At 40.3% G+C, this 13,004-nt stretch overlaps 1 long non-coding RNA gene across 1 annotated transcript in view; it reads right to left on the bottom strand.

Annotated features, from left to right (window-relative positions):
- LOC147601006 (uncharacterized) overlaps window positions 1-9,303 on the bottom strand; it is a 115,298-nt gene extending 105,995 nt beyond the window's left edge. Inside the window, exon 1 of the long non-coding RNA XR_015258530.1 lies at window positions 9,209-9,303. This is a non-coding gene — a long non-coding RNA (uncharacterized LOC147601006). The remainder of the gene's footprint in view (window positions 1-9,208) is intronic.
- Between the last annotated feature and the right edge of the window lie 3,701 nt (window positions 9,304-13,004).

The raw sequence follows: 13,004 nt of genomic DNA, 5'->3' as shown, positions 1-13,004 counted from the left end.
ACGAATTTCTCCATATTGCCTTCCAATTTATAATACTGGTATCGTAATAACTCCCAATATAATGCAGATGTTCACAAATTAAATAGTATTTTTAATTTTTTTAAGTAATGTAGTGATGTATATAAGAAAAAAAATCCACTTAATAATTCTATATCCAGGATGTCATCTGAACAATGTGCAGTAAATAAGGTCCTGAGACAAATATTGAATGTGGAAAAATAAAAATATTTTAAAATGTCTCATTAAGTGCAATCTTACATATTTTTTTCTGTGCAATTAAATAAAAATATGTTTAAATTTATTAAAATGTATTTGTTTATTTGTTTAATATGTGTTTGTCCATTTGTGTTTAATTAAATTATTACTTTATTTATTTACTTCTCTGATTCCAGTTTGAAATCCAGTGGAGAAAGAGTACCTAAACATGTAATTAGATTGTAATCAAAAATTGCAATGGGTGGTGCAGTGGCATCTGAATTATGTGTCTGCTGACAGTATTATTCTGCTATTTCATAACTTCTGAGTATTTGATCTGGCAACATGAATAATATTCTGTTTGTTTGGTTTTGTATTAGTTTTTGCTATATCATTTCCCAGCCAAAACCCAACCAAACAAACTGAAAACAGAACAAAAGTTTAATTATATACTACATTAGTATGCTCACATGATGGGTCATTTTGATCTGCTGAATAAGCCTTTTCTATTTGAACAACAACCAAACATATGCAGTGTTACCATTGTTTATGGAGAGCATGAATGGGACAATTTTATAGGAAATGCCACAGTTATTTTTTTACACCACTGATACTTAGGACAGTCAATAACCTTTCTTCATTCTTTTCTCTCTATTCAGATCTAACTTTCATCCTTCTGTGTTCAAACACAGCAGCTTCATGTTCCACCTTATCACCTCCCAAAAGAGAGGTCACATAATACTGGAGGAAAGTAGTTTCTGGCCAGAGTTGAAATTGTCCAGAAAGTATTAGTCAACCACATGTGGGGCCATACCCAATGTGAAAGAAATATTTCAGGAATTTATTTTCTAAAAATGTAAGGTCCTTACCAATTTTACATAAAATTCATTTTTTTAGTGGATTGCAACTTGAACAAATCTGAGTGGATGGATTTTAATATTCACACAAAATATTCACTTGAAAACTCAAATTCAGAGTGAAATGTGTGAAAGTACTGAAATTATTTAAATAAAACTGTGTATAAATTTCATCTTGAGTAAAATAACCCAGCTTCATTATCAGATATCATTGAATCAGTCTGACTTTAAAAAAAAAAAAAATATAGCTTCAGACCTGGAAAGAAGTAGTTATCTGCTAAAGCTCAGTAAAGTAATAAACAACTGAAAAAAAAAAGAGATATATTATTTGAAGTGTCATGAAGTCATAATAGCTAATCTTATCATTCTTACTTATAACTTTTGTAGTAGTAATAATACCAAGTTAAGTCAATAACTTCTTCCAAGAATGACACATTAGATGAAAACTAGAAAACTTTTATTCTCATTACTTTGTGTTCATGAACTTTTTGGAACTGTAGTAAATTAAATATATCCTCTTTAAACCACACTATGAATCATATAGTCTCCCTTGAGAAAAACAAACAAACAAAAAAAAAAGTTTAGTACAAAAATGCCAAAATGTTTTTAAAAGAAAAACAGAAGTTAATAAATAAAAGATAAATAATTTAGTTTCAGAGTGGATTCATCCAGCTGTGCTGATGCATAGTTTTAAAACGAAAATTGGAACTCTCTCCGCTTTCTGAAGTCTGCTTTTTCTCATTTCTTTCTTATAAAATTTTAATTCTATTTGTTCATAAAATTAAAAAAAAAAACCACTTCCTTATCTTCCCCCTTCCCCTACCATTATTATTATTCTATTTCTAATCTTCCCTTCCTAATATATCTCTCTAAACTTCTCTAACTTACCTTCTCACTCTCTACTGAATAGAAGAATCTTCATAGAGGGATATATTCTAATATCCAGATTGCTTGTTTATCAAGGACTTTATATATATATATATTTTTTTTTTTCTGTATATTCAGCCTGGTAACATCTGGTAACATCTCGCTTTGTTTGGATTGACCTTTGACATTCTGGACAGCTCTGTTCTCGTAAAATGCCAAACCCAGGCATGTTTTCAGTTTCTTTTCACCCAGTTCTTCTATCCATGCACTATTCAACTCTTTGAAGTTGCTAAGTTATTTTTGGTCAGATATAGTCTCTTTTGTCCTGGAATGATCTACTTCACTCTCATTCTCCTCTTTTTAATATGAAGCATTTAGATGTGCAAAATAATTAACTTGCAGATGAATGATGTAGACCATATGTGGGCAATACATAGACAAGACAGACACACTAACATGTAGTGGCGAAATAGCGGAATAGGTAAATAGTATATCACCTTGTAGACTTCAATGAAATGTCAAATTTAAATCCTCAGATTTTATCAGAGAATTCCTAAAAAAGTAATGGCTTCACTTTTGCAGAAGATGCTATAAATAAGCAAAAAAAAAAACCCCAAGTAAATAGATAATTATTTACCTAGAGATAACTAAATAAATTATAGATTGTTTCAGCTTTCAGCAAGGATCATGATGTTGAAATGAGGAAAATGATTAATGAAAGTAAAGGTGTGGAATGAAAATTATCACACCTGAAATGAAATTAATTCAAGGACTACAAAATAACTAAAATCAAGGAGTCTTGATAACCTTCACTCCAAAATCCTGGAGGAATTAATACATACATCTGAAGGGTCTAGAACAAGGATTCCTAATAAGTATATTAGGATGAGCATTTATGGAAAAGAGGAAATGGCTTACCTACATTTGAGAAGGGAAGCTGAAGGGAGGAAATAAATAGATCCCTCAAAGTGATTTTTGGATGGTTTGAGAATGCAAAGCTTCAGAATATATTTTGAAGCAAAGAATGAGTGACTGCACAGAAGTACAAAGCAAACTTAATAAAAATCTATCTAAAGGTTTCAAAGAGTAAATTATACCATTTACCTGATATTTTTCTTTAATAATTTATCTTCTAAGCAAGGCATGCAGAGCAGATCTCACCTATCTGGATTTCAAAACCATTTTTGACACTATCTGATAGGAAAAGTATTAGTTAAGATTGAGAAGATAAAGAATTGACTAATCAGGAGAAGAAAACAGATTGTGTCAGCTGTTTGCATCATTACACAGTAGCTGCTAAGGGGTTTTTCAAGGGCAGTCTTGCAATAGACATTTTTGATACTTAAATTAAAGACTAGATCACAAAAACTTGGAGCATGCTGTCAAAATTTACTGGTAATCAGATTACCTTGATGACTTCTGTAATAGAAATGGGATTGAACTTAATAGTACAAAGAGCAATGTAACAAGATTTTCTGCTATAAACTGTGAGTTCATCAGCTGGAAATGACAGAGAAAAAAAAAGAAAGATCCAGCCAATCTACTACAGAAGGACTATCAGCTACCAAAACGTGATGTAGCTATGAAAAATGCTAATATGGAGTACTAGGTAAGGTATTTCTGGGAAAGAAAGGAATGTGCAATGCTATTGCATAAGGTAGAATACACCTTCATTACAGAAATCATGAACAATTCCTGTTCTCCATATTAAAGAAAGATTCACTGAAAGCTTTACTAAAAGTGGCGTGGAGGTAAAGGGGAAGTCTGTCAGTGTATCAGGAATGCAGAAATAAATCCATAAGAGGAAACTGAAAAATCTTGTATTATTTTGCAAACAAAACTAAGATGAGAGATACGCTTTCTGTAAACACATGGATGAGTAAAAAGAGCATGTGGATGTTTATAGTGATGTATGGAACATTGCAATCAATATCAACACAAGATTTTTATATAGAGATATATATAAAAATATATATATTTTTTAAATATGGCTTTTATGCAACATGAGTGCTTGCACTAGTGGAGGTTAAGGCCTCAGCAACCAAGTATTCACTGCCAGTTTTTTCTGTCATAAACATGATCTCTGTGGTCAGGCAAAATAACATTCACACCACCAAGTGGTTTAATGGCATTTCTTTTTATTAAAATGCACATCACTTTCTTTTTCACCCATCTGCTTAAGATGTACATGAATGCTTTAAATGTCATTCACTCACTAGGTACCTAATGCAAGGCTTATTTAGTCAAAGTACTTCCATTGACTTCTGTATGCTTTGGATTACATTCTATATCCTTACTCATCAACCAGCTGCTACAGGCTTCCAGTTTTACCACAATATTAGATTGCTTTTCTCTTTTTCCCATGATCTTAAAAGGCAATGAAAGTGGTATACTTTGGTTTGCCCTGTCTGTTCTTTAATGTGCTTAGATTGCAGTTATTTCCTGCTGAGCCCTGGATGAGGTTTAGTTTGTTGAAGAGCAACTTTTTAATCATCTCACAGAATAAATGAACTGGAAGATATGTCAGGCTTCCATCAGAAGATGAAAAATGTGGAAACTTATCAGTACCTCTCTTCCTCTAGATATATTGTAGGTCATAAAAACCCACTCTGTACAGTACTTATTACTCTTACAAAGGAAGCTAAAAATGTAATTATGAAAAGGATGATCACCAAGAAACTTTGCAAAACAGTTAAAGCAAGCATAAAAGTACGGTGGCCTGTGCGTGGAAAAAAAAATGCAAAGGAGGCAGCAAGAGAACAAATTATTTCAAAGAGAGGCTATTTAATCTTTCCCACAGGAAGGGTGGCTGCAATCCCTTCACTCTTATTTTGGAAAATTAAGGTAGCAGTGCAAAACACTTCAGAAGCAAAGCTGATCAGGATTGTACCAGTATATAGATCGGTGCTTAACAACCTGAAATATATTTGGCTACTGGATGGATTTGGCTTTATTTTTTTTCCTGTTGGTGCTTACAGGATCCTGTTTCAGGGTGATATAAACAGGGCCTTCCCCAGCCTCTAATTCTCATTTTGGCTAAACACCAAAGCTCTTCACTAGACCTATGCAGTACAGGAGGGGATATATATGTTTATGTTTTAATTCAGTTGAGGGAAAGGTGTAAGAGACTCCACCTCTTCACACGTGCTTTCCCTTGCTTACTGTTAACAGTAGATGGTAGCAGATGAATAGCCCTTACTTTTTTTTTCAGTGAATATTCATGCCTCTGTTAGGGTCAAACAAAGGATTAAGGAAAAACTTGTATGCTTCTGCACTGTACAGCTAGAAAAGAATCATAACAATATGACCTCTAAGGGTTGTAATGTTGCACTTTTCGTATGAAAAGAAATGGCAAGTCTAACATTATAAAATACCTAATAAAGCAATTTTAATCATTGCAGAACAAGGCCAAATAGACTGTCCAGTAAGCAATGAACAGCTTTGTCCTGTTTTAAATTACTTTCCGTGCCACCATATTTATTTCCCTAATTTATAATAGTTGTGCATTTATATGACCCTTGTTTCAGTTGGAAAGCAGTTACTATTTTTGGTGAGGGAGACTGAAACATTAAAGCTCCCAAGTAAGTAAGCGATTACACATGTAGACTTAAAAAACACATTTTAGGTGTAGCCAATAACATATATCAGTGCTAACATACAGAATGTAATAGAGTGCCACAGAATTCAATTATCCATAACAGCATTTGATTTTTATTATCAAAGGTTCTTCCTCTGAACTCTGCAGAGTTGCCATCTTGCTTGGATATTTTATCTTCTACTCAACAGGCAGCTGACACAGTAGATTCACAAAGACACGCCAGATCTTTTGTGCTATCTTGAATTATACTACTAATAAATTAAAGCTTCACAGGATGCCCTAGGAATATCAGACAAAAAAAAAAATATGATCTGATGATTTTCATTTAAAAACAAATGTGAAAAGCAAACTTTAACTCACAGCAAAGATACTTGCGGCATCCTAAAAAAAAAAATAAAATTAAAAAAAAAACCAAAATGCAGAACATAGAACTGAAGAACAATACTAGGTTGAGAAGTGTTCAAGAGTGCATAGAGCCAAAATGGTTTTACAAAGTCTGTGTACTCAGTTCTGTATATAAGGGATAGCTGACAGAACTAAGTGGGAACAGGAGCTTGACAATAACTTTATTTCAGTATATCTGCAACAGTTTAGTATATTTTACTGCTGTCCTTCAAATTTCATTCTACAAGATTTCCCTTGATACATGTAGTTCTCTGGAACATAAACTTTTTTTAAACTCCCTTCAGAATGAGCTGCTTTGACACTCCAGCAGTCCATCAAATAAAGCAGAAATGATTACCACTTATTCAAAAGCAAATATTGAGGTGAATATAGAGTATATTTAAAAACTATAGAAATGGAAAACTGTGGTCTGATTAACTTAATCTGGGAACACCCATTTGTTAGTGGCTTGCTGGGTGACTGAGCCAGGTCATTGTACTTCCTTTTATCTCATAGGGATAATTTACAAAGCACTGTGAGACCTTCAGTGTGCTCACTATTGATATCAATCTTGGAAATATTATGTAAAAAAAATTTTCTACATTATTTCCAAAAGTAACTGTGGTGTTCTCTGCTAGTGAATCTGTATGCATATCAACTGTATCCATTTAATATTTTCAGTGACAATGAACACATTTTTCAGTCTTTGTCAGTGCTACCTGCTTCTCATACATTTCATTTAAATTAAATCCAGCTTTAATTATCTCCCCTGAATGTCTCATTGTATCTCTTTATGTAGAATATATATTAATGATTCATAATTTCCCTCTATTTTTGATAGGAATTTGTCCAAACTCACTTTAAATGCTTCCCCCACCCCCCATAGTTTAGTTTGCATTTAGATAAATTGAACAATATTTAAATTAAAAAATAATTCTGTAAAATAATGGGGTTGGGTGCAGCACTCATTTATATCCCTGCGAATCCAGGAAAGCCAGTAGTTGCACGTGAAGCATAAATCTAAACAAAATCTGCCTTCCTTCATGAAAAATCATACTCTTTTTTAAAATCTTTCATTAATTATTCCTTCTGATTTTAAGCATAATCTGTCTGTCATTTCTGGATGATTTTGAATGGTTAGATTTTTGTCAGCATCTGGAAAAAAAAAACACTCTGTCTGTAAAAGACCTTTCATAACAGATTCTATAGAATAATGTCATTAAAAAAAATAAGAAGAAAGAAAGAAAACCTCAGATGTAATCATTATGATTTGTGAGGAATATATATATATACTGCAAACATCCTAGTAAACAGAAATCCAATCACATTTGCTAAGTGTTACTTTTCATCATTCTCTAAATGTGAGAACTCAGAAACACTGATGGAATCATGCCAATGCAAGAACCTTTTATTTTGAACAGACCTCAAATATTACTTTAAGGATGAGCAATTATAATCATGTGAGATTTAACCACTGTTATTCAATACAGATTATTTTTGCTCCATCAGTAACTTTTATGGTGCATTATCCAGTTCAAAATCCTCACAGAGAGTAAACGAGAGGATTTAAACAAAGTAACAGGTTCCATGCTTAGCCAGCGTTCAGTTAAGTAAGTACAGATGCAGTTGTTATCTGCTTAAAAGTAAATCTGTGGTTTCCTTATTTAAACTCTTAAGTTTTAATGTCCATCAGAAAGGCTGTTGCTGCAATGAATAATTTAATCACTTCTATTACATGCTACTACACAGCAAGTGTATTTGCAGAGCTGTGAAAGACACTGGGCAAGTGTCAGCACTCCCTGTAACTCAGCCGAGCTCCCCGTGTATTCACTGCAGCGCACTAAGGGAGCTCTGAAGGCTGTGGGAGGGAAGGGAGGTGAAGAGATCACAACAGAATTGCACCAGATCAGCAGGAGACTTCAGAAAGATGAAAGGTCAACGCAGGCTTAGTGCTGTTGTGGTGTCATTTCATCTGTTTGTCCCTTGGTGGAGTTCTTGAGTTAGTTTCTCCCTTCCGTCAAACGGCTTTAACTGCTTTATGGAGGGTTTTTGTTCCTGTTTTTCCCCTGCTTTTCGAATTTGCTGTCATGTTTACTGTATTTAACCTTTTCTTCGTGTTATTATGAATATGTTACTTTCAAGCCCACCTGATTTTTTTTTTCCTTGGGGAGCGTCTTCATTTGTGTGCACGTGTGTGTGCACGCAGACAGTAACAACAGTAATAGCTAATACATATTTGTTAATGTATAGAGTGGTACAGATATTTCAATAATCTGTCTCTCTTTAACCCTAGATGGATTCCCACTGCAGATCCCAGAAGCAATTTTCCAGTCAGAGCTGCCGACATTCCTAAACTGCGAAAAACAAATTGTCGTGGGCTGAAAGCGCCGACCGCGGACGCGGGTTCGGATGCCAGCGGCAGAAACCGGGCTCCGCCAAGAAATGCAGATAAACTGGCCATTAATTGCTTCTGCATGTTTTAGCGATGACCCCTGTCTTTCCAATCAACAACTACAACAGCGACAACAGAGCCCCGCTGCAGAGCATCGGAAAGGGAGCTTCGGGGAGGGGGCGGGTGGGGGGAGGATGCAGAGAGGCTGGGGAAGCTCCAAGGCTGCTTTAGGATTTCCCCACGTACAGCAGGCTGCGAATGTCAGCAAGACGGATTCCTTCCCACACGCAAAATGCCACCTTGGTGGCCTTATCAGATGTTCGCTTTAAGGACACAAGCTCTTATTTCCCTTCTGTGTATCTCCAGCATCTCGGGCTATTTTATTTATTACAGCCGATTACATTTGTGATCCTGCTTCCCACTTGATCTCACCAGATCAGGAGGACAAATGCCGTGTCGTGTCTGAGCGCGCGTGGGCGTCTGTGTGCATCTGGAAGAGGGGGGAGCGTGGCGGGGGGAAGAGGAGAGGGAAGTTACACTGCGCAACAGATTTGACCAAGAGGGCCAAACCTCCACCCGCCCGAAACAGCCGGGCTTGTTCCTACCGGCAGCCAAACAGCCGTGCGCGGGCTGGCCGCAGGACCGAGGGTCCGGAGCGGGGGGGGGGGGGGGGCGGGGGTGATTCCTCTCTCCCCCTCGCGCGAACGAGCGGGCTGCGGGAGGGGGAGGTGGGAGGGAGGGAGGGGGAGTGGGGCATGGCCAGCACAGTCCCGTCCCCCTCCGGGCGGCCGGGAGCAGCGCTGCCATCCACCATGCAGCGCACGTCGGGGCCATTTCCCACGCCGGCTGCCTGCCCTGGGGGAGGAGAAGAGGAGGAGGAGGGGGAAGAAGGGGGAATGGTAGGAAAGCCGTTACCTCTGCTCCGAAAGAGGAACCAATCCACTGTGAAGGACGCAGCACTCCCGAGCAGGAAAGACATTGCACATTCAGAGAGAGATTGCATGTGAAGACACTGCAAAAGAGAAAGAAAGGCGGGGGGGGGGGGGGGGCCTTGGGGGCGCAGACCGCATGTGAAAGGCGTAGTGTGTGTAAGAGAGGCCAGCGGGGGTAGGAAGGGGAGGGGGGAGCGATTGCACATGGCAAGAGAAAGAAATCACTCATTCGCTTGAAAGAGGCTCTCGCAAAGCAAACCGTAGTGAAAGTAGACATGGGAGACAACGGGAAAGGAGACGCAGACGAGAGGCGAGGAGTCCATGGCGTGCAACAGCCGAGAATCCGATTAAAGTTTATGGCGGGGACGTTAAAAGCGCTTTCATCCCGCCCCTCCCCTGGCGAATACATTAAGTTTCCTGGCCGCGTTTAAGAGGACAAAGGGAAGGGAACAGCGGGAGCTTCGGGTTGCGATTGTATTGCTAGCGCAGGGAGCCAGTGTAATGCAGTATGCTGGTATTCCTACGTACTGGTGTGCCTGGATCTTACACTGTGGGCAAAATTTCCTCCTCTCGGAGCTCCGGAACAGCGAGGGGGAATTTTGATAAATTCAAGTTGCTTGGCAAATATAATAGGGATTTGGTAGTAATCCTACTTAACCCGCTGCGAAGATGCTGAGCTCCCAAGCCCCCCTCCTCCGTCCGGGACTGCGGCGGTGAACACTGAGCCTGCGCCGAGCCGAGCTTTCTCGCTGATGCTGCAGATATAAAGCCAAGCGCAAGCGTCTCCAGAATCGGCGGGGAAAGGTTTTCGCCTCTTGGTGAGGCAGGGAGAGCGGCCGGGGCCGGGGCAGCAGCAATCTCTGCAGCCTTCCGGAGCGGGGAACAGTCACTCACTCCTCAGCGCCGATTCCACTCGGCTCGGCTCTGCCCCTTTGTGCCTCTGGACTCCCCAAGGAAAGAGGTGGAAACCTTCCCTCCCTCCCACATCACTCACGGCCTCAAATGACAAAGACACTCTGTGACCGTTGCTTTGAACCCCCTCACCATATCTGGCCGGTTTTCGCTCGAATATGTCGTCGCGACGAAAGAGGCATTCCATTACACTCGTCTGCATGCGTCTTTATTCAAAATAAGCATTTAAAACTAGGAATGCGCACACGCACACACAGAACCCGCAACAACTTGTTTTCCCACATGTGTTCACAGTGGGAGAGAGAGCAGCTGGATGCCTGCTTCCCCCTGGCTGCGCGCACACACACACATGCACACGCACGCACACACGCCGATTCTCTTCCCACTGGGTGCCCCATGCTCGACCAGGTCCTCCCTCTCCCGCCAGCCCCCCGGAATCTCCCTCTTTTCCCTCCGGGTTCGAGTGGAGAGGACAGGTACAGGAGCCAGGCATCACCCGGGGCGCAGGGGCAGGGGCACGCAAACGCCATAGGCGATTGAACGGCACAAAGTCAAAAGGAGAAGCGAACTAGAGACGCCAGAATAAACAAAGTTGAGCAGAGAGCTTTAACGTTAAAGTTTATTTCCCACTTACCCAGGTAGGTGACGCTACATTTTAGCAATCATCGAAGCAGCAAGTCTCTGTTCGGAAATAAATCTGTTACTTCTTACATGTGTTTATTCTCCTAACCCTCTCGCCCCCTTCCTGATCATCTTCTCCGAGGGATTTTTTTTTTTTTTTTTCTCCTAGGAAACCCACAAACACGCTGAAAAGACACATTCAAATCATGGTAATAGGAAGAACATGATCACAAAGACCAAAAGGCTCAAATAGCACTGGGCAACAGGAGAAAAGTCTGAGAATTAAGGCAGCCCCCCCCTTCCTCCCTGGAGTTTTATGCAGTTACAGTGACTGCAGCTATTTCACAAAAGCACCGACACAACAGGGGAAGGTGGGAATCTGTGCGAAACGAGTTTTCTTACCAGCGTGATTCCGCAAAATGCAGAGCCCCGAACGTGCACCAGCTCTGCCTGAAAGAAAGACGAATAAACATTTGCTTTAAAAATCGTTGCTCGGTTCACAGTCTACAGCGGAGGTGGGGAGGGAGAGGGCAAGAGAGAATCACTACCGATTGCGGGTTTGAGAAGGCAGCAGCAGCAACACTCGGGCGCGTAACAAGGATCGGTTTTGAGGACTGAACTGGTGTTTTGTGACGAGCAGCTATCCCACTTGCAGCGCTAGCAGCAGCAGAGACAGAGGGTAAGGCTGGGCTTTCTGGAGTGCAGCGCTTGACTCGTCCTCCCTCCTCCTCCTCCTCCTCCCTCCCTCCCTCTCTCACTCTCGCTCGCTCTCTCTTTGCTCTTCCTCTTTCTCTCTCTCCCTCTCTCTTTCTGTGTGTATGTAGCGCAGGCGGCTCTGCTGCTGCAGCGTCAGGGAAGAGCTACCGAGAGAGCCGTCAGCAGCTCCCACCACCACTTTGGGCAAACTTGCCGGTTTACTGCTTCTTTTTTTTTTTTTTTTTTTTTCTTTTCCTTCTGAGTGGGAAGCTTCTCAGTTGCCATTCAACATTTTAAAGCACAAGCCGCTCTGCCGTGAAAGCGCCTGAGCCACACTTCTCTGAAAGACACAGGAGGGAATACACAATTGCAGATTTCACCCATCGTGGCGGTGCAGATCACAGGAAACAACTGACTGATATAATTTTATTTGCAAATAGAACTCTCTGTAATTTTTTTTTTTTTAATCGCGTCGCAGCTCTTTTCCCCTCCCCTTTGCCATTCCGCTTATATGGATGTAATTCAGAATCTGTGTTAATTCACGTGGGGGAATCCAGTTACATCTTGTTCCGCTCCGAGTATATTTACGAGAGACCAATAATCGCCTTTGGACACATAGTTTTGTTGCTAACCTTTGAACTGAAAGGATCAAGTTCAGACCTGGTTACCTGCATTGGGACGGGAAGGAAGAGGAGAGAGAGAGAGAGAGCAGAGGGAGAGAGAGACTGCAATCTCATTTGTGAATCGCTCTCGGTGCTGCAGATCCAGATTGCTATAACACATGCAGTGCAAATGCAGGTAAGGCATACACACAAACTGCGGATGCAAAAACAAACTTGGGCTGTTGTGTGTGTATGTTCGTATCTACAGCCTTGCGAATTCTGGGCAAAGGGCTTCTGCAGTTTTTGTATCGTTGCTTTGTGACTAATGACCTTGCGCAGAGTTGTTAAAAAAAATCCTCTCCGGAGAAAGAGCTGAACATTTTAGGCGATCTCTGAAGATGGATTTGGGTGCTTTTCTGCCAACCAAAGGGGATATTCTGTGGACTGCTGTGTAATACACGGGGTTCTTCTCCTATCAACTGTGCAGCTACCGACATTATTGGGATTTTTTTTTTCTTTACGTTTTTAATTTTTTTTTTTTTAAAAAGAGCTGCCCATTGCTAAGAGGATTTGGAGTTTTCCCGGGCACAAGCCCTTTGAATAAAGCGAATCACATTTTTTTTTTCCTGTGTGTGAAGAGAGGGGGAAGAAAAAAAGCTAATGCCTCGGTCGTAAAAGGCTAAGAGAGAGAGAGAGAGAGAAGGGAGAAAGAGTATGTGAATTGTAGTTAACTCTAGTGTCGAAGAAGACGACCTAGGGGGCTTCGAATAGCACAGTGCTGCTCCTGCTTTTATTGCAAACCTTGCAAAGTGATTACAGTAAAATCAGAGAGGAGGAGGAGAAGGGGGAGGAGGAGGAAAATCCCATCCTATCTACCGAGATGAATCTTTAAAAGCAAAATACACTGTCCCGTGAACTGTAAGTATCTCGCAACTGGAAGGCAGGGAG

This window comes from Chlamydotis macqueenii, chromosome 4, assembly GCF_036417535.1.
Source record: "Chlamydotis macqueenii isolate bChlMac1 chromosome 4, bChlMac1.mat, whole genome shotgun sequence".
Taxonomy (NCBI): Eukaryota; Metazoa; Chordata; class Aves; order Otidiformes; family Otididae; genus Chlamydotis; species Chlamydotis macqueenii.
The sequence above is the reverse complement of the archived record's forward strand: the minus strand, read 5'-3'. Positions and strand labels throughout refer to the sequence as shown.